The 26643-nt window shown below is 48.9% G+C and overlaps 1 pseudogene; it reads right to left on the reverse strand.

Annotated features, from left to right (window-relative positions):
* Positions 1 to 963: 963 nt before the first annotated feature.
* On the reverse strand, positions 964 to 26256 carry LOC146333984 (PWWP domain-containing DNA repair factor 3A-like; annotated as a pseudogene).
* Positions 26257 to 26643: the final 387 nt, after the last annotated feature.

Here is a 26643-nt window from a genome sequence, read left to right on the forward strand (position 1 = left end):
TGCTCTAACAGTCAGGAAGTTTTTCCTGATGTTCAGCAGAAATCTGGCTTCCTGGAACTTGAGCCCATTCTTCCATGTCCTGCACTCTGGGATGATCGAGAAGAGAGCCTGGCCTTCCTCCCTGTGACAACCTTTCAGGTGCTTGAAGAGCACCTTCATATCTTCCCTGTCTTCTCTTCTCAGGGCTCAACATGCCCAGTTCTTTCAGTCTCTCCTCACAGGGCTTTGTTCCCAGTCCCCTGATCATCTTTGTTGCCCTCCTCTGAACCCCCTCCAGCTTGTCTGCATCCTTCTTAAAGTGTGGTGCCCAGAACTGGACATGGTACTCCAGATGAGGCCTAACCAGTGCTGAGTGGAGGGGAACTAGTACTTCACGTGATTTGGAAGCTCTACTTCTATTAATGCAGCCCAAAATAGCATTTGCCTTTTTTGCAGCCACAGGTCTTCCCGCCCCTGCAAAAATGCTGTCCGTCCATCCATCCAACATCTACTGGATTCCTTTCAACACCCCCAAATCGGGGACAGTGTTTTTCCTCAAAACTGTACTACCGTCTCCTGCCAACATGGTTACCGGTTAAGGGAGGGGCTGTAGCTCAGTGGTAGAGGACCTGTTTTGCATGCAGAAGGTCCCAGGTTCCATCCCCAGCATCTCCAGGTAGGGCTGGAAAACCTCTTGCATGAAACCCTGGAGAGCCACTGCTGCCAGTTGGGAGTCGTCAATACAGGGCTGGATGGACCAAGGGTCTAATTCAGTATAAAGCAGCTTCCGATGCTCCTAATGCTGGGAATTGAAGTCCAAAACATCTGGATATCTACCTTCTGCCCAGCCCTGTCCTACACGATAGCCAAGCAGGTAGAAGGGCCCTTTTAAGTCAATTATTTTCTTTCCTCCTGTTACCCACTCTGAATCTGTCTGGCAGCGTATATACCAGCTTTGTTCAACCTGGTGGACTGCAACACCCATCATTCGCAGCCAGCCTGCCCTGAAGGGAAGATGGAGCAGAGCTGCCCATAGAGCCTTTGGAAGGAAGAGGGAGAGGACCAAAGAATTCTCAAAGGCCAGGGAGGGGTCGATTGACACGGGGAGCAACCGAGCACAAAGTCATTTGCATAGCCCTGCCTCTGAAGCAAGTGGGAGGAACCACCCACTTGCAGGGAACCTCCACCAATGAAGGAGGCAACCAAATGGGATTGTGAGCACTCGCCAGTCTCATGTTTCAGAAGAGATGGGTGGGGAAAGAGCAAAGAGAAATATAGCCCTTTTCTACATTTACACCAACAGTGATCTGGAACAGTCACATTTCAGGCACACACACACCCCATACACTGCAGCTGCCTATTCACTGAATTCATTCAAGGAGCTCAAAACAACCAGGGCTCTCAACCTTAACGCATACTCACTCATGTCAGCACAGTACTCCAAGAAAGACCCCGTGAGCGAATGGCAACCTAGAAGGGCAAGAAAGGGTCTCAATTCAATTCCCCTCCTCATCAGGCTTTAGTGTGACCACGCAGGTCAGTTTTTAACCGGTGTTAGAGAAGCCAGGCTGTCGAATGGTTAATTTCATTACTTTGCTGTGAGCTTATGTGTCCCAGCAGGGAAAACAGCAGGTTTGGGAAGGAGAAAAGAAGGGAGCAGAAACAAGGAAGAGGTGGTAGATTTTCCTTTGCTGCCCTTCAGCTGTGGAATGACCTGCTGGTTGAAATGACCTCTCTGAAGGTTTTTAGGCAGGCATTAAAGACTCTATTATTCCAGCAGGCCTTCCCCTTTTAGACATCTTGTTCCTTTTGCTGACTTGTATATACTGTTTTTAAGCTGTGTTGTTTGATGGTTTGTTTTTTATTCTTTATTGGGGCGGGGGGAATTGTTTCTAGTACAAAGCTGCTTTTAGTTATATGTTGTTTGTATATATTGTCCATAGGCTTTTACGTAAATGACTTTTAAACTTTATATGTTGTAATTTAATGTTTTAACTTTTGTAAACCGCCCAGAGAGCTTTGGCTATGGGGCGGTACAGAAATGTAAGAAATAAAATTAAATTAAAGAATTGAAGGGGGAGAGTTTAGGAGGAGGAAAACGATAGGGCAGAGAGTGAAAGAAAAAGAAAGAAAAGCAAACAGCAGGTAGGATCGGCATCTCCCATTCTGTCACCTGACATCTAAGCAGCACCACACTTTGCTTTCTGGTAGAGCCCTCTCGGAGGAAAGTCATGCATTCAAATATAAAGACACCTCCGTGAGGGTGCAGAAAGCGATCCCCCTTGCCAGCGAGACAAATAGGAAGTTCGTTTCATGATCAACAGGGACAGCCACCCCAGCTTACCTACTCTAATCCTGTAGTCCGCTATCAATCGGATGCACCAGTTGATTTCGTTGTTGTAGCTTTCTCCGGCTTTGTCCTAGGAGGGGGGAAAAATGGGAAAGGAGTGAGAGGGTTAGCCCCCCACACACCCTTCTGGAATGAAGCAGTACTGCCTTCTCATCTTGGGAGAGAAGTGAAAGCAGACAGAAAGCCCTTCACGGATAACAGCGGCACCTTCTCCATGCCACCCAAGTGCCCATTTTGCAGCTCTACTTACTAACAACTTCTGCTTCTCTTGGCAATCAAAGTGTTTCAGGGTTTTGAGGGAGATGGAGAAGCTGCAGCAAGATGGAATGGGGGGCGGGGGAAACCACACAAAGAATTATTAGGAAACCAGGATTATTCACCAGTCCTCTCCAAATTCCAGAAACGCAAATGTGCAGAGCTTTGCGATGTCCAGCCCTCCTGTAGAATGATACATCTAATGAAGGAATCTGAGAACTCCCTTTTCACGTCTCCAGTTTGGGAGTTCAGTACTTTTTCAAAAACAGACTGGAGATTAGAGGTATCTGACATTGTCTGTGAGAGCTGGTCCCAGCAGCACGAGTACAGAAGATGTATGGATTCAAGCTGCCTTCTAGAGCATATGGTTGGTGATGTACAGTTGGAAAGGGACATTTTGGAGCATATAGGTTTTCAAAACAAGATACTACCTGGCCTCTCATCAAAAGTTGATTGTTTATCAGATACATGCATTGTTACGGAAGTTATTTGTTTCCTTGCAATGCATTGTAGACTTATGTGTCTCTTTAATGTATTTATTATTTTATTTGCTACATTTCTATACCACCCAATAGCTAAAGCTTTCTGGGTGGTCCACAGAAGTTAAAAGCCAAAAACGCAACATGATAAAATAGGCAAGGATCTAAAAACACAAGAACTCATTAAAAAAAACACACAAAAGTGACAGGCTAAAAAGCCTGGGAAAATAAAAAGCGCTTCCCCTGGCACCAAAAATACCACAACGTAGGCGCCTGGGGAGTCTCTCGGGGGATAATGTTCCACAATTGGGCTGCTACCAATGGAGAGCCCCTCTCCTTAGTATCCACCCATCTCACCTCATTTGGCAAGAACACCTCAAGGAAGGCATGTTGGTTTAATCATTTCAGTGCTCTTCACATTCTGAAATATCTGTTTATCCTTCGTATTCAGATTCTAGTCTTGTGTAACCACAATTCGGGTCTTGCATTTCCAGTATGTGTGATTCCCTCTGGGACCGACTTTCTGTACCCTGAATTTGTTGAACTGCTCAGAGGGAGAGACACCCCCCCCCGGGGGGGGGGCAATTATGAATCTACGCAGACACTACAATCAACATCTGAGGTCCTCCTCCAAGGGAAGCTCAGAGGATAGTGACAAGGGAGAGAGCCTTCTTGGGGGTGGCTCCCCAATTGCAGAATGCTCTCCTCACCGAGGGCAGGCTGCATCAAATGTCAGCTTAGCAACATGCGCTCCTTTAAAAAAAAAAAAAAAAGCGGGGTCAGGGGAAGCACAATGCTGAATTTGATCATATCTATTTACCCCTTGGATTTGTCATCCACGCTTTTTTCTATGAGGACTACGTTGGCCTTTTTGGCTTTCTTTTTGACCCTTTCCACCTGTCAAAAGACAAAGACAGCAGCTGAAGCACTTGAGGGGAAAAAAACAGACCTCCTCTATTGCCTAAAGCGGGGGCGGGTGGATGTCAGGCTTAGGAACAGCGGAAGCAGCCTCATACTGAGTCAGACCCTCAGTCCATCTAGCCCAGTATTGTTGACACCAACTGGCAGTGCCTCCTGAGGGTTTCAGGCAGGAGTTTTTCCTGCTTCACCTGGAGAGTGAGCCTGGGACCTTCTGCATGTGAAGCAGATGCTCTGCCACTGAGCCAAAGGGCTTGTGCGATCTACTTTGTTTTTCACCACAGCCCCAAGATCCCCAAGATCCATAGCCGGATGTGAGACACATACACTTGGAATGAAAGAATACTGAGCCAAAGAATGGGTTTGGAGTACCCTTCTGCACAAAACTGCACTTTTGGTTAACCCAAAATTCCTTGATGTAACCCTAGCTGCCTAACATGATGCCCACAGGTACCTATGTGCCCACAAACAGCTTTCTGGCTGTCCACCAGGCTCCCTGCCCTTCCTGATTTTAATTTTGTTTCTTAAGATGTATTTACTTCTTTTTTAAACTGGGAGGCTGGCAAGGTGCAAAGCAAAGTGCTACTCTCCAGTGCCATCTTCTTTAAAGGAGCGGGTTGTGTTTCAGAGCTCAGAGCATGCCTCTGCCTCAGACTCTTGGGCAGGTAACTTTTCTTTTAGTCTCAGCAGTTTGCCTTCTGAGAAACGGGGCTTTGTGACCAGCTGTGCACACCATGGCAACCATTTTATGAATGGGCAAGGCCCCCGCTCCCGGGCAACAGCCATTTTGTGAGAGTGCTCTTGACATGCTTTCAAAATTCCAGATGTGCCCACCGACCGAAAAAGGTTGGGGATCCCTGCTTGCTCAACCATTGCGCAAACTGCTTTGAGAACTCAGCTGAAAAGCAGTATAAATAAAAGGTTATAGGCTCTGTTTATAGCCACACCTTTCTCAAGCTCCTCGAAGGGAGGCTGGTGTAAAACACACCCAAATCCAAGAAATAAAATTTAAGAAATACTTGAATCCAGAGCACTTACCACAGCTGGCCAGTATGGGTATCTTGGGAGCTTACACCAAACTAGCATGCCTGGTTCGATTGAACAAGGTTCTTTGAACAAGGTTCTAAGGCACACACAAAAAAGAGAAAGCGACAAAGATGGGAAAGGATAAAAGGCCCCAATCCTCCATACTTTGGGAGTAAATCCCAAGAATTTAGTGGGACTAACTGCCGATTAGACACACGTAGGATTGGACTGTAAAAATGGCATTGGTATCTGAGCACACGCACCAAGGTTCTATTGGGACGGCGGTTCCCAGAAGGTTAATCTCCCTCACCGCACAACATACAAGATACAGGACCCACTCGGTGTTGGTGCCAAAGCTTTGGAAAACCCTTCCTGGTGAGATTCACCCACCTCCCTCTTTGCCATCTTTCAAACCGAATGAAAACATTCCAATTCCTAACAGGCTTTGAATGTTCCATTCCCCTGTCCTGATTTGCAGTTCTAATATTGTATTTTTGTTTCTTTTGAATACAAGACCAGGGTCGAAGTATTAAATCATAACCAGTCTCACCCTGATGCATGAGGAAACTGGGGAGTTCCTCCTCGTCTTCATCATCCCTAAAAGCTGGGCTTAGACAGAGGTCTTGCACAGGACTAAACCTCAGGAAAGGTCAGGGGTAGACTCAAGCCCTGTTAATGAAGCAACACCACACTGATTTCAGCTTTGTACACAAGCTTTGAGCATTGAAATATCTCATTTTTAGTTTGCCTCACGTGTGGGGAAGTGAGCAACAAAAGGATGAAGTGACCCAGTTTATCTTTGTAAACCAGATGCTCTGTCTCTGGGCTCAAGTTCTCTATGAATATATTTATCTGATATCTTGGAATTCATATTGGGATTGGACTATCTGCGTTTCTTATTGCAGTGTTGTGATGGGCTGGTCACCAAAAGAAAGCTCTTTACCCAGTTACATTATAGAAAGCTGGCAAAAATAACCCATTCCACAGTGCCTCCTGTTTTTCTCATGTGCCCCACTCCCACACTCATAGAAAACCCCTGCTCTGTTTTTCCACAAGCATACATTCTACCTTCTTCATCTTCAAAACCTTGATGCTGGGACGGTTCTCCATAATCCCTGCACATCCTTTGGTTTTCCTCTCCCTTATGTTCCAAAAGCTACCCATCAGGAGAGGGCCCCAGGTTCAAATTCTCCGGACAACTCCCAGCCCACCTTTTCCGGGAGGGAGACAAAGTCACGCCATTTAGTTTCCGGCAGCTCCCCCTCGAGCCCGCTGGACACCTGCTCCCATCAGAGACTTTGCTGTATTTCCTGGGCAGAGACTCTCCCTCCTCTGAGAAGTTAGTTGCTGGTTCAGTCGAAACACACTTGGCGAGAGAACACAGCAAGTTACTTCGCAGCCCGACTTTGGGCCCGCTGGCATTAACTGGGTGTCGCATCTGCAGGAAACACGGACTGGGGTGCTTGTTCTAGTCAAATGTTTAGAGGCTGACGAGGGGGAACAGCACTCCTCACCAGGCTTGCCTTTAACTCAATGGGGCTTTCCAGCCTCCTTTAAGGACTGCGGCGATTTTCTGTCTGTGCAGGGTTTGGGAAACGGCTGTCGTTCTTCCAGGGGTGTCACCAGCACCTTTGCTTTGGAGGTACCACCGTGCTGGCCAGCCGGTCCCTCACTGCCCAATAGGTCTTGCAGTTTTGATACGGAGGCCTTGTCCCTGGAAGAAGCCCGAGTGCGTTCCCTGAAACAAAGGCCACCCTCGTCTTCAACCCACGCAGCCTGCAATGGCATGGAAGCACCCACAGAGTTCGCCCTGCTTTCCCTCTCGTGGGGGTCTTTTTGAGAGGAAAGCTGCCGCTGAGCAGCTATATGCAAGGGCAACGGTCTCTCTTGTGTGCCCTTCTGGGTTGATGGCTTCCCTCTCATGCCCCCTGAAGAGGTTTCTCCTTTGGATAGCTTTGGACCTCGACTGAGAATATCCAGTGCATCCCGCAGAGTGCGCCGATAAGTCAACTCCGCCATGGGGTTCTGGTTCTTCTTGCTCTGATCTGTTGAGAGAAACATCCAGCCAAAACCTGGTCGCAGCCATCACATCAGGCTGCAGCAGAGGGAGGGGAAGTGCCAGGGAAACTCTTATCGGTCAGCTGAGACCCCAGCAACTTCCAGCTCCTTCCCTCTTTGAACCGTTTCCCATCCCACTTACCATTGTTTTGTGGAATCACTCAGCCATGTTTATTTTAAGCTGCCGCGATTTCAGGTGTTTCATTCTATTTTATTTCCGCCGTTGCCAACCTGGTGTCCACTGGATGTGTTGGGCTACAACTTCCACCATGCTCAGCCAGGCTGGCTGGGGGGTGATGGGAGTTGTAGCCCAATACATATGGAGGACACCAGGTTGGGGAAAGCTGTTTTATACTTTGCTTTTAAAGCCGTCTGGAGAGGTTCATCCCCCTCAAGGCAGCCAAGGAATATTTAAACAAAGAAACACTTCCCCCACTCCTCAGAGCTGCCTCAAAGGTCATTTCTCCTGCTCATGCTGTTAAGAGCACAGAGGGTTTGGTCCCTGAATAGGTTTGCATTCCTCTTTCCTCCCCACCCCTTTGTTATCCTGCATCTTACGACTGCAAGACATTATTAGAAAATGCAAAGTGCCTTGAGGGGCCTCGGTAAGAAGGCTGGTATATAAACACAGCCAAAAATAAATGCTTGTTCATGCCCAACCAGGAATGCAAACTATGTGCTGGCTGAAGCCTTGCCTAGCCCAAAGTCACAGGGCACAGTCTGAATATGAGTCAACAATGTGATGTGGCTGCAAAAAAGGCAAATGCTATTTGCAGCTGCATTCATAGAAGCATAGCTTCCAAACCCTGTGAAGCACTAGTCCCCCTCTACTCAGCACGGGTTAGGCCTCATCTGGAGTACTGTCAGGGTGGAAACCCAGCCGATAGAACCCCAGAGCAGTTCTGATTCTGAGGAGGATCAGCAATCCGTGGGAGAGGAGCTCGCTCATCTCTCACAGGCACAGCAGCTCGCAGAGACTCCTCCTGCTAGCATTCCTGAGATAGATAGTGATCCTGGCAGTGAGAAAGTGCGGGAACGGGGCTTGCTAGACGCTCGACGCAGACGCAGGGAGCGACGGAGGGCGCAGAAAGGAGGTGTAGCGCCCGTTTGGCGCGCAAGCAACGGCCGCCTCCCGTGGACCCAAGGGAAAGAGGGAGGATCTCTCCCTAGCCCCTAAGTTCAGGGTCTTCAAATGACTCTCCTTCAAATGGGGATCAACTGCCTACTCGACGCATAGGCCACTCTGCTGTTCCTTGCCTAGTTGCTGGTGATTAGCATCTGAAAGAGTCATTAAGTTGTAAAATGATTACAGCCTTGAAAACAATCCTTTGGTCTCTGTCTTGAGTTGGCTATTGGAGTCTACAGAAAGAGGCCCTATGGCACTCCTGACAAATACTGTGTCCAGTTCTGGGCACCACACTTTAAGAAGTAAGCAGACAAACTGTAAAAGGTTCAGAGGGGGTCAACAAAGATGATCAGGGGACTGGAAACAAAGCCCTATGAGGAGAGGCTAAAAGAACTGGGCATGTTTAGCTTTGAGAAGCGAAGACTGAGGGGAGATAGGATAGCCCTCTTCAAGTACTTGAAAGGTTGTCACAGGGAGGAAGGCCAGGATCTCTTCTCGATCATCCCAGAGCACAGGACACGGAAGAATGGGTTCATGTTACAAGAAGCCAGATTCCGGCTGAACATCAGGCGAAGCTTCCTGACTGTTAGAGTGATATGACAATGGAACTAGTTACCTAGGGAGGCAGTAGGCTCTCCCACACTGGAGGCGTTCAAGACGAGGCTGGAGAGCCACCTGTCAGGAATGCTCTGACTTGGATTCCTGCATTGAGCAGGGGATTGGACTGGATGGTCTTACAGGCATGGGGCTGCCTTTGAAAATGGTCCGGAAACTTCAGCTGGTCCAAAATAGGGCAGCAAGATTGTTAACAGGGACTGGCCTGCGAGCTCATATTACGCTAGTACTTTTGCAGCTGCACTGGCTGCCAGTCCATTTCCGGGCCCGATTCAAAGTGCTGGTATTAACATTCAAAGCCCTGAACGGCTTGGGGCCAGGTTACCTGAAGGATCGCCTCCTCCCATATGTGCCTGCCCGGACCTTAAGATCATCCTCAGCGGCCGTCCTCCGTGAGGCCCTGGCAAAGGAAGTGAGGCGGGTGGCTACTAGGAGGAGGATCGCTGTGGCACCCCAGCTGTGGAATGAGCTCCCTAGAGAGGCTCACCTGGCACCTACATTGTATTTCTTTCGGCGCCAGGTGAATACCTTTTTATTTTTCCAGGCATTTTAGCTTTCTAGACTGTTAGCTTTGCTGTTTTAAATCTGTATTTTAAACTCCTGCACTGCTGCTAGGTTTTATTGTGGTTGTATTGTTATATTGTGGTTTTAATGTTCTATATATTTTAAATTGTTTTATTGTGTGCTGTTTGGTTTTAATTTTTGTGAACCGCCCAGAGAGCTTCGGCTATTGGGCGGTATAGAAATAAATAAATAAATAAATAAATAAATAAATAGGCCCCGTCCAACCCTACTATTCTATGATCCTAAGGCACACGAGGCCGCTACCTTGCGGAAGCTAAGCAGGTCCAGGTCTGGTCAGTGCTGGGAGGGGAGACCACCTGGGAACCAAAAGAAGGCATCTTGAGTTGGGATGTACGAAACTGACTTACCTTTTCGCGGATTCTTTCGCGGTGGGGGGGAGGTGCTCCGTCCCTCCCCTCGGAATCCTCGACGGGCGGGGAGGCGATCTGGTCCTCCCCCCCCGAAATCCTTGACGCCGGTGGTTCCAGCGGCGGCAGCACGGCGGTGGTGGCTCCAGTGGCGGCTGGTCTCCTGGCTGGCTGCGGCTGGGCTGCCGCAGCCGCCATTGCCATTCTGGCCTGCAGCCGTGATAGGGTACGTAAGAATTTACGTAGCCTATCACGGCTGGGTAAAAAAAAAACACAACAACACCCAGCGTAGACAAATGGCAGCGGCTACAGCGGCCGCCATTTGCGTTCCCTATTTTTCGCCGCTTTATCTTAGGTAAATATTACGTAAGATAAAATGGCGAAAAAAAGGGGAACGCAAATAACGCCCACTACGCTATTTGCGTTCCCCTTTTTTTCGCCAGTTTATCTTACGTAAATATTTACGTAAGATAAATCGGCAAAAAATAGGGAATGCGAATGGCGGCCGCCGTAGCCGCCGCCATTTGCATATGCTGGGTGGGTTTTTTTACCCAGCTGTGATAGGCTACATAAATTCTTACGTACCCTAACACGGCTGCAAGCCAGGACGGCAATGGCGGCGGCAGCCCGGCCATGGCCAGCCAGGAGACCACCCGCCGCCCCTGGAGCTGCCGCTGCCGAATCCACCCCAGGTAAGTACCGTCCCGGGGGGATTCCACAGGGGAGTAGGAGGCCGTTCCGCCACGGATTCCGGGGGGCCGGATTCTAAACAATCCGGCCTCACTGGAATCCGTGGCGGAATTCTCCACCATCCCTAATCTTGAGTTCCACAATGGAAGAAAGGTGGGATATAAACATAATAAGTAAGATTTCTATGTGATCCAAGCTTGGACAGCCACTCACTACAACAGCTGGTGCAGAGGTACATCCCTCCACAGCAACACACACACACACACACACACACACACACATGGCTTTCAATAAATCGTACCTAAGTTAGAGGCAATATCTTCAATGCTCTCCTCCTTCAGGGGTTCGGTATCAGTTCGGTACACATTCACCCTGTAAATAGAAAAGCAGTTTTAAAACAAAGCCTGATGCTGCAGTGATTGGCTGGCCCCCAAGACAGGTTGTATGAGGTTGCTTCAGTTTAACAGCATTTACTTTTGCAGGGGGAGAAATTTTAGTCTATTTGTTTACAGTGCTTTTATCCTACTGCTCAGCCAAAATGGCTCGCAAAGCAGCTTATGGGCAATCAGAAAAGAAGAAGACCGTCCCTGCTCCCACAGGCTAACAATCTAAAAAGAAACAACACACAAGGAAAAAACCATGGGGAAGGAAGAGGAAAAAATTAAGTGGTATTTCAGCAGGGTGGGATGGCCCCTCTTATCTCCCTCTGCACAGCCTGCTGGAATAAGACCAGCTGTCGCCAACCTAGTATCCTCGAGCTGTTTTGGTCTACAACTCCCATCATCCCCAGCTAGGGGGGGAGTTATAGTCCAAAACAGCTGGAGGGCACCAGGTTTGAAAAAAAAAGGGGAGGGGAGACAGAGTTAGACCCTGTATACATTTTGACCAAACACTGTCAACAAAACCACATTATTTATCTATCTATTTATTGTATTTCTATACCGTTCCATTAGCCAAAGCTCCCTGGACGGCTCACAACACAAAACTTAAAATGAGCCTTTCCCAACCTGGTGCACTCCAGCTGTGTTGGACTACACTTCCCAGCATCCCCCAGCCAGCATAATATAAAAACCATCAATTTAAAACAGAATAAAACCAAAGCAAGAACCAAGATAAAAGCCAGGAGTGGTGCAATGATCTAAAAAATACACAAATGCATTTTTTTTCTTTTTTAAACTGAACGAGTAAAGAACCTGGGAAAATAAAAAGACCTTCCCCTGGCACCAATGAGACCACAAAGTAGGTGCCAACATGTAAATAGCTCTCCCCTGGCCACCTACAGCAAGTAAGTCCAGGAACACACCGTAGGCTGCTAGTGTGTAAGCAGGCAGGTCCAGCTCAGAGGAGAAAGGGGTCAGGGGGATTTATTTGCGAGGCAAGACTCAAGCCTGCTGGTCAAAAGAGCTCATCAAAAGCTGGGATGCTGCCACACCTGAAATTGAACTTAACTGTTTATTCAGGCACATGATTTTGACACGAATGGAGGCCGACTCCAGAACCAGGCATAGTCCTCTGGAAGTGCAGCTTCTAGACAGCACCTGAAGAAAGGAGAGAAAATACATTAATATGTACCTGCAGGTTCTCCAGGTGTGCATGCACAAATTCAGATCGCAATAGACAAGATGGTGTTGTGGTAGACACAGCAGAACAGCGGCAGGCAACACCGCCCTGTCCCAATTCCGTTTTTTAAAAAGGCACCCGAAAACCTTATTGCTCTTTCTGCATTTCAACGTATATTCTATAGTCGTCAATTTTGTCTTGATGCTTATTTAGATCTATGGACTGCTTATATGAATGTATATTTTTGAAACGGAAATGCTGAATCTTTTTTATTAATGGTGTTGTGAATAGTTATTGTGAATGGATACTTTTGTTTTGTTTTTGGTTGGTGTTGACGTTTGTTCTTTCTCCCCACTTGTTTTTGTTAACAGCAAATTTTATATATCATGCACTGGACTGGGTGTGGAAGATTCCCCCCTTCATGTGTTGGAAAGAGGGGATTTGCAGTGGTAGCCAGGAGTGGAACTCTGAAATGGCACAAGCCACACACGCCTGGAAAATCTTAGGTGACAGCCAGGAAACATATCTCAAGGATCCCTCCCACCTCCACTAGTCCACTCACTCACTCGCTCGCATGGAATTCCAGGTTGCCTGCCACGACCAGGCGAGTTGTTAAAGACAAAGCTGGGGTCAAGGAACCTTCCCATATATGGTTAACATACCTGGGTCCCAGAAGGATTGCCTATCTCCACATGAACCTAAGATTATTGTCCAAGGATCTTTTCCCTGGACAGCCATCTGTCAGGGATGCTCTGACTTGGATTCCTGCACTGAGCAGGGGGTTGGACTCGATGGTCTTGCAGGCCCCTTCCAACCCTACTATACTATGATTCTCAGTACCACGAGTTGTTACTGGGAATAGGGCCTTTTCAGTCGGGGCACCCCAGGACTGCCCCCCCCCCCCAGTTTTGCCTGGAGCTGGCATTGATGTCATCCTTAAGGACTAGAAACCTGCTCTTTTTAAAATGAAAGGCAGGGGGACTGACAATCTCAGGAATTCTACAGTTTATTTAGCACCACTGAGTAATTTATAGTCTACACACAGCCTTAAGTATGAGCAACCAAATCACCTTAAAAAAAAATCTATGTAGCTCATGTGACGCATCTACACAGTGCTTTATTAAGGAGAGGACATGTCCCTGCCCCAACAGCCTAGAAAATGACACTATTGGAGACCGAGAAACAGGTGGGAAATGCAAGCAGGTGTAGAATAATATGTAATTCCATAAATCCATTTGCTTTAGTACTAAAAAAAGAGAACTGAATGTGTGCCTCCTGTAATGAACTGGTAAAGTTATCATGAGATGTCATTCTGGCCTGACCCAATTTTTATGTAGAAATAATAATACTCAATAGCACTGTTATACATATGAGTGAATTAAATTTCCTGGGAGATGTACACCTTCTTGGACTGGTGGTAGCTACTATATGTACCAATATAGTAACCCTTGTGTTATGTTATACTATGTTAGATTGAAAGTCTGACATGTACACGTGTATGTGTGTGTGTGTGTGTGTGTGTATATGTGGAAAACAATTGGCAAAACAGGGATAAAGATATATTCTTTAATTTCTATAAAACGTTTCAGCTTGCTTCATCAGCGAAGGCAGAAACAGAAATATTTGATAGAAATTAAAGAACATCTCTTTATCCCTGTTTTGCCAAGCGCTTTACTAAAAATATTTGTTCTTACTACAGTTGGTCACCTCCCTCTGGGATCCAGGGTTTGCCTGACTGCAGCACTGTCTCGGGCGCAATCCTACCACAATGATCGTAAGCCTCCGAACTCTGAGGCGTACGGTCATTCAAAGCAGAGGGCTGGCTCCGAGGTCAGTTCCCGAAAAACAAAAAATCCCATGGCTGTCTAGCCACTGTCTAGCAGCCATAGGATTGAGTCCTTCGTTGCTTTTCCTATGATTATATATCACTGTCTAAAGGTATAGATATATTTATTGTGTGTGCGTACGCGCGTCTTTGTATTTACTTTACTGGGAGAGCCAGGGCCTGCAGGAGAAGCCACCACCACCGGGGAAGAGCCGTGCCTACTGCTGCTGGGCCTGCCGCCGCTGCCGCCACCACCACCACCACCACCACCACCACCAGGCCTTCCCTTCAGACTTCTGCCTGGCAGACCGCCAGTCCCTGCAGGACCAGGCCCCCAGGTACCGAGCCAGCTGTGCTGCTCCACCTGCCCCTCCCTGGAGGGGCTACATAGGCTGGCTGGCTGAGGTGGCCTGGGAGAGCCAGGGCCTGCAGGAGAAGCCGCCACACCTGGGGAAGAGCCGGGCCTGCTCCTGCTCCTGCTCCTGCTCCTGCTCCTGCTCCTGCTCCTGCTCCTGCTCCTGCTCCTGCTCCTGCTGCTGCTGCTGCTGCTGCTGCTGCCGCCGCCGCCACCGCCGCCGCCGCCGCCACCGCCACCGCCACCACCAGGCCTTCCTTGTGGACTCCTGCCTGGCATTATTTTTAAGGGGGTTTTAAAAAAATTTTAAATTGTTTTTTGTTGTTGTTGTTTTTTCTGGGGGATTTTGTTGTGTTTTTAGGGGTGGGTAGCCTGCCTGATAGGCGGGAGCGAGGGGGCATGTGTCCACCTGATGGAGGCAGTGGGGGGAGTGTTGGGGGCCAGAACATACTGAGGCTGGGCGGCAGGCGCTGGCGGAGCGCTAGGGGCAGGCCATGCCAGCTAAGGGGAACAAGGGAGAGATGTGTAGTATCTGTCCCCTGCTCCGGGCCTGTCCAGAGCCAAAGGATGGCTGGGGGAGGCGTGACCCCATCTTCTGGCCTTCGTTTGCTGCTCTGCAATGCCAGGTCTGTTACCCAGAAAACCTCCCTCATCCATGGCATGATCCTGGATGAGGGTGCAGACCCGGCATGTATTACGGAGACCTGGCTGGCCGAGGCTGCTGCTCCAACCCTTGCAGCCATGTGTCCAGCCGGATTTTCGTATGCACAGCAGCCGAGGGCTGTGGATCGGGGAGGGGGAGTGGCTGTTATCTACCGAGAGTCCTTGGTCTTCACCAGACCCCCTCTCCGGGAGACCAAGGTTGCTGAGTGCATGTACTGGAGGTTGGGCCCAAAAGGCAGTCTGGGGATTCTGCTCGTGTACCGTCCACCCCGCTGCACGACTGACTCCCTGGCCGAGGTGCTGGAGGTGGTCTCTGATGTGCATGTACAGTCCCCTAACTTATTGGTGTTGGGGGACTTTAACATACATTCGGAGGCCATCCTCACAGGAGCACCTTGGGACTCCATGGAGACCATGGCCTCCTGGGAGCTGCACCATATTCTAACTGGGCCCACGCATGTAGCCGGTCATGCGCTAGACCTTGTGTTTGTTTCTGGAGAAGCGGGGAGTGATCTGGAAGTCGGGGGTATATCCACCACCCCCTTGTCATGGTCAGATCACTATCTGGTGACATTGGACTTCTTGGTTCCACAACCCCTCCGCAGGGGTGGAGGACCCATTAAAATGGTCCGCCCCAGGCGTCTTATGGATCCAAATGGATTCCTGAACGCGCTTGGGGATTCTCTGGGGCACGCCAGCGGCCACTCGGTCGAGGCCCTGGTGGGTGGCTGGAATGCCGCAATCACTGGGGCATTAGATCAGGTGGCTCCGAAACGCCCTCTCCCCCTGAACAGGGCTCGGACTGCACCATGGTTCAATCCGCGGTTACGAGCTCTGAAACAGGAGGTGAGACGGCTAGAGCGCCGGTGGCGGAAGTCTCGCTCCAAAGACGATCAGACACGGGCTAGAGCTGTATCTTCAGCCTATCACGCGGCGGTGAAGGCAGCAAAAAAGGAATATTATGCTGCCTCCATCGCGTCTGCAGAGTGCTGTCCCAGGAGGCTGTTCCAAGTGGTCCGGAGCCTGGTCGGTCCTGTGGCTCCGGAACCACTGGACCATTCTAAGGCCTCCTGTGAGGCCTTGGCAAGGCACTTTGCAGATAAAATTGATCAGATTAGGTGTGTTACTCTGCACGCTGTGGATACAGTTAGTGAGCAAGAGGCGGCCTGTGGCAAACCCGTTTTGTGGGATCGGTTCCAGCTTCTCCCTCCTGATGAAGTGGACAAGGTGCTTTCATCTGTACGGCCGACCACCTGCTTACTTGATCCTTGCCCATCTTGGCTCATTATGGGCTGCAGAGAGAGACTGGGTGAGGGGATCAGGGCGGTGGAGAACGCCTCCCTTGAGGAGGGAGTGATGCCATCAGCCCTCAAGGAGGCAGTGATAAGACTGCTCTTAAAGAAGCCCTCCTTGGATCCTCAAGTTCTGAACAACTTTCGCCCAGTCTTAAATCTGCCATTTTTGGGCAAGGTGATTGAGCAGGTGGTGGCGATGCAGTTGAAGGCACACTTGGAAGAAACTGATTATCTAGACCCATTTCAGTCGGGCTTCAGGCTTGGGCATGGGACAGAAACGGCCTTGGTAGATGATATGAGGAGGGCTCTGGATAGGGGTGAATGCGCCTTCCTTGTTCTCCTCGACCTCTCAGCGGCTTTTGGTACCGTTGACCAAGGTATCCTCCTGGACCACCTGGAGGGGTTGGGCATTGGAGACACCGTATTCTGGTGGTTCCGGTCCTTCCTCTCTGGCAAGTACCAGAGGGTAGCACTGGGAGAGGAGGTTTCGGACCTGTGGCCACTCACTTGTGGGGTGCCACAGGGTTCCATCCTCTCCCCGATGCTATTTAATATCTATGTGAAGCCGCTGGGGGCTATCATCAGGAGGTTTGGGGTGCGGTGTCATCAATATGCAGATGACATGCAGCTCTACCTCTCGTTTAAATCTTCACCAATGTTGGCTGTAGAATCCCTGTCCAAATGTCTGGAGATGGTGAGCGGCTGGATGGGGAGGAATAAGCTGAAGCTGAACCCTGACAAGACCGAGATACTTTTGGTGGGAGACAAGAGGAGGCTGGGGGATATTGACCTGGTGTTGAATGGGGTACGGCTACCCTTGAAAGACCAGGTCTGCATCCTGGGGGTCATTCTGGACTCCCAGCTGTCCATGGAGGCTCAGGTGTCAACTGTGAGCCGGACAGCGCTGTATCAACTCCATCTGATACGGCGGCTGTACCCCTTCCTTCCCGACCATCTGCTCCCATCGGTAGTACATGCCCTGGTCTCCTCTCGTTTAGACTACTGTAATGTGCTCTACGTGGGGTTACCCTTGAAGACAGTTCGGAAGCTGCAGCTGGTACAGAACGCGGCGGCTCGCCTGATTAAAGGCAGCCGCCGGCGAGATCACATCACTCCAGTGCTGAAGGAGTTGCACTGGCTACCAGTTGTTTTCCGGGCCAAATTCAAGGTGTTGGTTTTGACCTTTAAAACCCTACACGGTTCCGGCCCAGCCTATCTCAAGGAGCGCCTCCAGCAGCACCAGACAGGCCGCTTAACACGATCAGCCTCGGATGGCCTTCTCTCTGTCCCATCAGCCAGGACAGCTAGACTGGTGGGGATGAGGGAGAGGGCCTTTTCTGTGGTGGCCCCCACTCTGTGGAACTCCCTCCCTAGGGAACTCCGCCATGCCCCCTCTTTAATGAGCTTCCGCCGTGCATTAAAAACATGGTTGTTCAGGCAGGTATTTGGGGCGGGTTAGGGTATTTTAGAAAATGTTTTTATTGTAGAATTTTATTGTTTTAAACTGTTTTATTGTATGCTGTACATCGCCCAGAGTGGCTGGGTGACCAGCCAGATGGGCGATTAATAAATTTAATAATAATAAATAAAAATAATACTTTTTAAATGCCTGCATGGTTCACACCATCACCACCAAACAAGCCAAGAAACAAAACCAAAATAAAAAGTGTCCAGATTAAGCCAAATACACAAACAGGATAAGTAACTACGATATTTATTTTCAATAAATGGGAGCATTTTTCCATGCTGTACCGGAACACGAGGATTCAGGATTTGTTCGTGCCATTATGGGAACAAATGTCTTTCCTTCTTGGATTTACACCCAGACTTTCTACCAAGGAAATGGCGTTTGAGGCGCTAGCTGTTTCCAAACAAGCCAGGATTCATAAGCCAAGAACAAACCCTAGTTTCCGATCCTGGCTTGGAAAGGGAGCAACAAGCCTGGATCTCCAGTTTGGACTAGTAGGGTTGGACTTTTTTCTATCTAAACACACATAGGATTCTTGTTGTTGTTCAGTCGTGTCCGACTCTTCGTGACCCCATGGACCATTATTCTGAGGCAAGCATGGTCAGAAGGATATACGCATCCTTCCAGCCACAGCTCAGTGGTAGAGCCCCTGCTTTGTGTGCAGAAGGTCCTGGGTTCAATCCCTGGCAGCATCTCCAGGTAGGGCTGGAAAAACTCCTGCCTGAAACCCTGGAGAGCCGCTGCTGCCAGTCAGCACTGACAATACTGGGCTAGATGGAACAAGAGTCTGAGCCAGCATAAGGGAGTTTCCTGTATTCCCGTATAATCCAACCCTTATCCAGCAAAGGCTGCTGCTTATGTTCTTAGAGACTGGGCTAAGGAAATTCCTGATTTTTTGTTCTTTAAATCTTTAAGAAATCTCATAATTCTTGTGTAGGAGATGTTATTAAGTTTAATATGTGTGTGCGTTTATTATATGTGCATCAAAAAAACAGGTTGGAGAAGGCTGCCCTATGCAAACAAAAATAAAAATCAACATAATTTGATTGCAATGATTTTAACTCTGTATTGTCTTTTTATTGTTCCCCTTCCTTTTTATTGTTCACTGCTCAGGAATGTTACGATGTAGAGCGGCACATAAATCTTACACATAAATATAAGAAGACAGGACCACCACCCCCTCCCCCGTTCAGCAACTTGTTTTGCAATGCTATCCTGAGTGTATCCTTTGATGCTTGTGGGGGATCCCACAAACTCTCATATGCACAGACTTTTGACCTCCCGTCCCACAAACTGAAAAAAATAACAATGTCCCCAAGAGAGAAGCAGGAGTAGTCACATAATCCTATGCATGCTTAGATGGCAGAAAGTCCTACAACTCCCAGCATTCCCCAACCAGCATGGGTAGCTGGGGAATGCTGGGAGTTGTAGGACTTTTTTGCCATCTAACCATGCATAGGATTGCTCCCTTAATTACCTTTGCTGGCCACAACCGATTTTTCCACTTGCAGAGAATGTATTCTGCCTCAGTCATCCTGGTCGTTCATGGAGGTAAACTAGGCGTCGAAGTGAAAGGGATTTCCTCCAGGGTTCGAGTAGCTGTAGAGTAGCCTCTACAGCAACAGGAGAATTACTGCATCGTCACCACTAATAATAATACGAACAGTCACATTTTTATTCCATCTTCCACCCAAGTACTTCAGGGAGATGTATTATTATTGTTATCAATTTATATTTATACAGCACCAGCAAAGTGCATAGAGGGGGATTCTTCATTTTCTCCCTACAACCACCCTATAAGGTAGGTTATTTACTGAATTTTGATCCCGCTTTTTGGACAAAGCAGCTCACATCCACAAAAAAGGAGACAGCACCTGCTGTGAGACTCACAAATGAAAACAATGAGGGGAGGGGAGAGAAAAGGAAGAGGAGGGAGAGGTTAGATCAAGAGAAAGAGAAACTGGCCCAACACCACTGCCAGGAAGCTTCATGTCAGAGTGAGGATTTGAACCCAGGAGGGTTTGAACTGGTCCTGCCTGGCTTGACTCCTCTAAAAACATGGTGAGATTTCTTTTCCCAAATTGCAAAGAATAACCCTAGCACCATTAGGATTGTGGCATATGCAGTACAAATATTTTTCCCCCACCCCCCAAGGTTTCAATCCACGTGTAAGAATACTTTGGATTGTCTTCTCAAAGCCTGATCCTGTCTTCATTTTGAGAATTTATCTGCCACCTTTCCATATAAAAGGTTTCCGACTGGCAGGCAAGGAGAAAAATACAAAACATCAGTAATAAAACCCTAGCAGTAGGTGAAAGCAGCATAAAACGAGGCAATCAAAAGGGGTCTCTGCGGTGCCCATTTCATACCCATATAGAACTATGGCCTTCATTTCTAACTTAGGGGGGAGTCTTCCTTGCTCTCCACACAAAGTTAGATGCGTACAAAATGAAGCATGAAGTTGCTCCATGTGGAGAAGAAAAGGATCATTTGGGGTGGGGGGAGTAGCAGCCGATCCACCCTCCCCCAAAAGGAGTAAGCTTCCTCGCACCCCCACTCCAGAAAAATAAGAAGAAAGTTGCCTCTCCATTATTTTCTATTGCTAGCAAATGGGTTAGATTGGGGGAGGGGGTGCAAGGAAGACTCTATTCCTTCCCCCCCACTGAAAAGAGGGGGCCAAGCCACCCCCCACTCAATTAATGGGAGGGGAACGGAGCCCCCCTATTCTTACTTACCCCATATGGCTGCAAAGAATCCATGTGCACAGGGCAGGGGGGCAAAGAGGACCCCTCAATTTCTTCCCTCAAATAGGAAACGATGCCTTCTTTCAACCCCTCTCACCAAAGTTAAAAATTGAGGCACATGTGGGCTATTTTTGAGGGGGGGTGTGCAGAAGAGCAGGGATTAGGACCCCCCCCCCTCCAGGAATCATAGAATAGTAGGGTTGGAAGGGTCCTATAAGACCATTGAGTCCAGCCTCTTCCCCACAGAGAAAATAGGGGGTCACTGCCATCACACTTCCCCCTCCCCAAATTAGACTGCTAATGAACTTCTCTCTCCAGGTGGGGAGCTCCACAAGGAGTCTTGCCCCCTCTCCAAATGAAGTGAAGGAAACTGGGCCTCTTGCACATATAGGGCAGATTGTTTGGGGGGGAGAGCAAGGGAGAGCCCCCCAAACAGGGGTCTCCTCTCCCCTTAAAAAGGGGGCCAGGCTCCCACAGTCCCCCTCCCCAAATTAGACAGGGCCAAGCATTGAAAACCCCATCCCCATTTCTCCATGGAAGGCAGGGGAGGGAAGCCTGCAACCCACAGGCCCATTATTATGGGAGTGGGACAGGCCTGAGGGAGGGAATCCCTTCGCCTAGGCCTATTATGGGATGGAGGAGTCTTATTTTCCCCCCACCCCAGGAAAAGGGGAACAAATACCTCCCCAATCCGCACGGGGGGGGGGGGTTAAACTGCTTCCCTTTAAAAAAAAATTACCTCGGCCAGCGCTCATGTTGGGGGGGGCGCGGCGGGACTCGGGCACACCAACCTCCCCCCCCCCCGACGCTCCTTCCCCTTTTGGTTGCTGTTGCTGATGGCAACATGTGACCACGCCCCTTTAGCCTCGTCCTGACTCCCCTGCTCCTCCTGTTTGTCGATGCTGCCAAGGCCACGCCCCCTCCCTAGTCGGGACACGCCACCTTTAGCCTCATTCTGGCTCTGCTGCTGTTATTGCCAGCGGCTCCACATTGCCGCCCCCTTCCTCCCAACCCACTCCAGGATTCTTGCCAAGAAAACCCCATGGAACGTATCACAAGGCTAAAAGATATGACGCCGGAAGATGAGCCCCTCAGGTCGGAAGGTGTCCAATATGCTACTGGGGAAGAGCAGAGGGTATTTCCAAGTAGCGCCAGAAAGAGTGAAGCGGCTGGGCCAAAGCCGAAAGGACACTCAGCTGTGGATGTGTCTGGTGGTGAAAAGAAAGTCCGATGCTGTAAAGAACAATATTGTTTAGGAACCTGGAATGTAAGATCAATGAATCAAGGTAAGCTGGAGGTGGTCAAACATGAGATGGCAAGATTGAACATCGACATCTTGGGAATCAGCGAAGTAAAATGGACAGGCATGGGCGAATTTAATTCAGGTGACCATCATATCTACTACTGTGGGCAAGAATCCCTTAGAAGAAATGGAGTAGCACTCATAGTCAACAAAAGGGTTGGAAAAGCAGTACTGGGGTACAATCTTAAAAATGATAGAATGATCTCAGTACGAATCCAAGGCAAACCATTCAACATCACAGTAATTCAAGTCTATGCCCCAACCACTGAGGCCGAAGGAGCTGAGGTTAATCGGTTCTATGAAGACCTACAACACCTTCTAGAACTAACACCAAAAAAAGATGTCCTCTTCATCATCGGGGATTGGAATGCTAAAGTAGGAAGTCAAGAAATCACCGGGATAACAGGCAGGCATGGCCTTGGTGTACAAAATGAAGCAGGACAAAAGCTAATAGAGTTTTGCCAAGAGAACATGCTGATCATAGCAAACACTCTTTTCCAACAGCACAAGAGGCGACTCTACACATGGACATCACCAGATGGTCAATATCGAAATCAGATTGATTATGTCCTTTGCAGCCAAAGATGGAGAAGCTCCATACAGTCAGTAAAAACAAGACCTGGAGCTGACTGTGGTTCAGATCATGAGCTGCTTCTTGCAAAATTTCGGCTTAAATTGAAGAACGTCGGGAAAACCACTAAACCGTTCAGGTATGACCTAAATCATATCCCTGATGAATATACAGGGGAGGTGAGGAATAGATTTCAGGGATTAGACCTGATAGACAGAGTGCCTGAGGAACTATGGACGGAGGTCCGTAACATTGTTCAGGAGGCAGCAACGAAATCCATCCCAAAGAAAAAGAAATGCAAGAAAGCAAAGTGGCTGTCTGATGAGGCTTTACAAGTAGCTCACGAAAGAAGGGAAGCGAAAAGCAAGGGAGAAAGGGGAAGATATACCCAACTGAATGCAGAGTTCCAGAGAATAGCCAGGAGAGACAAGAAGGCCTTCTTAAATGAACAATGCAAAGAAATCGAGGAAAACAACAGAATGGGAAAGACTAGAGATCTCTTCAAGAAAATTGGAGATCTCAAGGGAACGTTTTGTGCAAAGACGGGCATGATAAAGGACAAAGAAGGCAGGGACCTAACAGAAGCAGATGAGATTAAGAAGAGGTGGCAAGAATACACAGAAGAACTATCCAGGAAAGATCTGAATGTCCCTGATAGCCATGATAGTGCGGTCACTGAACTTGAGCCGGACATCCTCGAGAGTGAAGTCAAGTGGGCCTTAGGAAGCATTAGTAACAACAAAGCTAGCGGAGATGACAGTATTCCAGCCGAGCTATTTAAAATCCTAAAAGATGATGCTGTTAAAGTGCTGCATTCAATATGCCAACAAATCTGGAACACTCAACAGTGGCCACAAGACTGGAAAAGGTCAGTTTACATTCCAATTCCAAAGAAGGGCAACGCCAAAGAGTGTTCAAACTACCGCACAATTGCGCTCATTTCACATGCCAGCAAGGTGATGCTCAAAATCCTACAAGCTAGGCTTCAGCAGTATGCGAACCGAGAACTACCAGAAGTACAAGCTGGGTTTCGAAGAGGCAGAGGAACTAGAGATCAAATCGCCAACATTCGCTGCATCATGGAGAGAGCAAGAGAATTCCAGAAAAACGTCTATTTCTGCTTCATTGACTACGCTAAAGCCTTTGATTGTGTGGATCACAACAAACTGTGGCAAATTCTTAAAGTGATGGGAGTACCAGACCACCTTACCTGTCTCCTGAGAAACCTGTACGAGGGTCAAGAAGCAACAGTAAGAACCAGACATGGAACAACCGATTGGTTCAAAATTGGGAAAGGAGTACGACAAGGCTGCATATTGTCAACCAGCTTATTTAACTTATATGCAGAGTACATCATGAGAAATGCCGGGTTGGATGAATCAGAAGTCGGAATTAAGATTGCTGGGAGAATTATCAACAACCTCCGATATGCAGACGATACCACCCTAATGGCAGAAAGCGAAGAGGATCTCAAGAGCCTCTTGTTGAGGGTGAAAGAGGAGAGTGCAAAAGCTGGTTTGAAACTCAACATTAAAAAAACGAAGATCATGGCATCTGGCCCCCACACTTCCTGGCATATAGAAGGGGAAGAAATGGAAGCAGTGACAGATTTTACTTTCTTGGGCTCCAAGATCACCGCAGACGGTGACTGTAGCCATGAAATTCAAAGACGCTTGCTCCTTGGGAGGAAAGCTATGGCCAACCTAGACAGCATAGTAAGAAGCAGAGACATCACCTTGCCGACAAAGGTCCGTCTAATCAAAGCTATGGTTTTCCCAGTAGTAATGTATGGCTGTGAGAGCTGGACTATAAGGAAGGCTGAGCGCCGAAGAATCGATGCTTTCGAACTGTGGTGCTGGAGAAGACTCTTAGGAGTCCCCTGGACTGCAAGGAGGTCAAATCAGTCCATCCTAAAGGAAATCAACCCTGAGTGCTCATTGGAAGGACAGATACTGAAGCTGAAGCTCCAATATTTTGGCCACCGAATGCGAAGAGAAAACTCCCTGGAAAAGACCCTGATGCTGGGAAAGACTGAAGGCAAAAGGAGAAGGGGACGGCAGAGGATGAGATGGCTAGATAGCATCACCGATGCAATGAATATGAACTTGAGCACGCTCTGGGAGAGAGCGCAGGACAGGAAGGCCTGGCGTGCTCTGGTCCATGGGGTCACAAAGAGTCGGACACGACTGAACGACTGAACAACAACAACAACAACAAAAATTGTCTTCCCCTCCCTTTCCCTCCCTTCCCCTCCCCTTCATGGCTCACTGCCTTGTTGTGGCGAAGGGGCTTGCGTGACTCAGTGAAGCCATAAGCTATGCCGTGCGGGGCCACCCAAGACGGACAGGTCATGGCGGAGAGTTCTGGCAAAATGTGGTCCGCTGGAGAAGGAAATGGCAACCCGCTCCAGGATTCTTGCCAAGAAAACCCCGTGGAACGTATCCCAAATTGTTAGATAAAAAGTTCTTGCTTCTGGTTGAAAGAAAGGATGCCAGGCAGGCAGCAGTGGATCCAACACTATTTTATTGAGCGTTTTGCAAAACGGGTGCAGAGCAGTCTGGACCCCGAGTTAAGCATGCACAAATCTTTTATACCCCCCCCCCTTTACAATTTTCTGTTAGCCACAAGTCATGTCAACTGACTGAGCCGTTAGCTGACTCCTTAGAGCACGACTGTGTCAACATGTTTATTTCTGGTTGTGCTTATGCGACTGTCTCGCCAGACTTCCCCTTTTTCTAACAATTCCCTCCTTTAAGTCTTTACTCATGTCTTAAAGCGGAGTTTCTTTGTCTGTGCAGTAAAGCAAAAGCATTTGTTTTGACAGGGCAGTTTCAATTAACAGCTGGGATTTATAAACAAGAGGCGATTGTGGCTCCTGGATGGCTTCTTCGCCTGTGTCCCTGGCAGCTTCCGGGGGGGTGCCAGGGAGCAGAGGACTGTTGCCCGTGTCCTCCTGTTCTTTCTGGGTGACAGGAGGAGGCAGGGGTTATCTAAATGGCTTTAACCGGCTGCAATGTGTCCATTTGCTAGAACCTACAAGTTTCACACATGAATGGCTGGTTGGTCCCACCAAGTAGGGCCCTTCCCACCCTTCTTTTAGAGCTTCTTTATTCTACTTTTTCAACAACACTTTGTCTCTCGGCTGGAAGAGATGGATGGGAGCATCTAGCGGCAACCTCTGGAACGGGACGGAGTAAGCTCGTAGCTGTGAAAGCACGGACTGTAGAGAAGTCAACTGGCCCCTCAACATCTGATCCCCCATTTCCCACTTGACTTCTTCCCTCCTTCCGCAGTGTACCCGGGGCGGGAATCTAAACATTAGCTCAAAGGGGGACAACTTTATGTCTTTCTTGGCATCCTTTGAAGCTTTGTTAGAGCTATTGGCAAAGCCTCAACCCAAGTAAGCTTTACCCCTTGCTGGAGCTTGGTTAGGGTCTCCTTGAGACTCCGATTAGTTCTTTCAACCTGTCCACTCGCCTGGGGTCTCCAGGGGCAATGCAAGTGCCACTCTAGCCCCAGAGCTTGTGCCAGGCCCTGTGTAACAGCTGAGGTGAAATGTGAGCCCTGGTCGGACTCTTCAACCTCAGGCAGGGAGAACCGGAGCATCACCTCCTGTAACAACTTAGCAACTACAGTTTTTGCTTGACAGCTTCTGCATGGGAACGCTTCTACCCACCCCGTCACTATTACAAGCAAGTATCTGCAACCCCTACACGGTGGCATTTCAGCAAAATCAATCTGCACCCTCTGGAAGGGATAATGCGCCCATGGTCGCCCTCCCCTTGGTGGAGGGGGTGCCCCGGGGGAATTAATTTTCTGGCAAACCTCACATGTTGCTGCTAGTCGATGGGCGCGTACAGTTAGGCCAGGAGAGACGAACAGCCTCCTGCAATAGTCAATCATGGCTGATGCCCCAGGGTGTCCAAGAGAGTGATGCACTTGTTCCAGGATAGCTCCCTGCAGGGTCTGCGGTAGGAGCAGCCTCCCATCTGTCATCTGGATCCATCCGTCGCCGCGGGGACTTACTCTGTGTTCTTGCGCCATCTGCAACTCGGAAGGGGAGTATGTGGGGGCTCCTCTCTTCTGGGTGAGACGAGAAATGTCCCTTGGATTCCTTCCTTGGCTGCCCTCTTTGCGGCCCCATCTGCCCTTAAGCAACTCGGCCAGCCTCTTGGCGCGACATCAAGGACCTTGGAGTAATATCCCACCGGCCTCCAGGAGGGGCCCTTTCGCTGGCAAAGTACGCCCGAGGCTACGCCTTTATTCCCATGCACATAGAGTCTAAATGGTCGACTGGGGTTTGGTATGGCCAGGGCAGGTGGCGACACAAGGGCAGCTTTGAGACTGAGGAAAGACTTATTCATCTCCTTAGTCCATTTCCATTTATCTAATTTATCTTTTTGCAGCGCCTCATACAGCGGTCGCGCCGTC

Source organism: Heloderma suspectum, chromosome W (assembly GCF_057233095.1).
Source record: "Heloderma suspectum isolate Gila_16-S chromosome W, 16-S_ref, whole genome shotgun sequence".
Classification (NCBI taxonomy): domain Eukaryota; kingdom Metazoa; phylum Chordata; class Lepidosauria; order Squamata; family Helodermatidae; genus Heloderma; species Heloderma suspectum.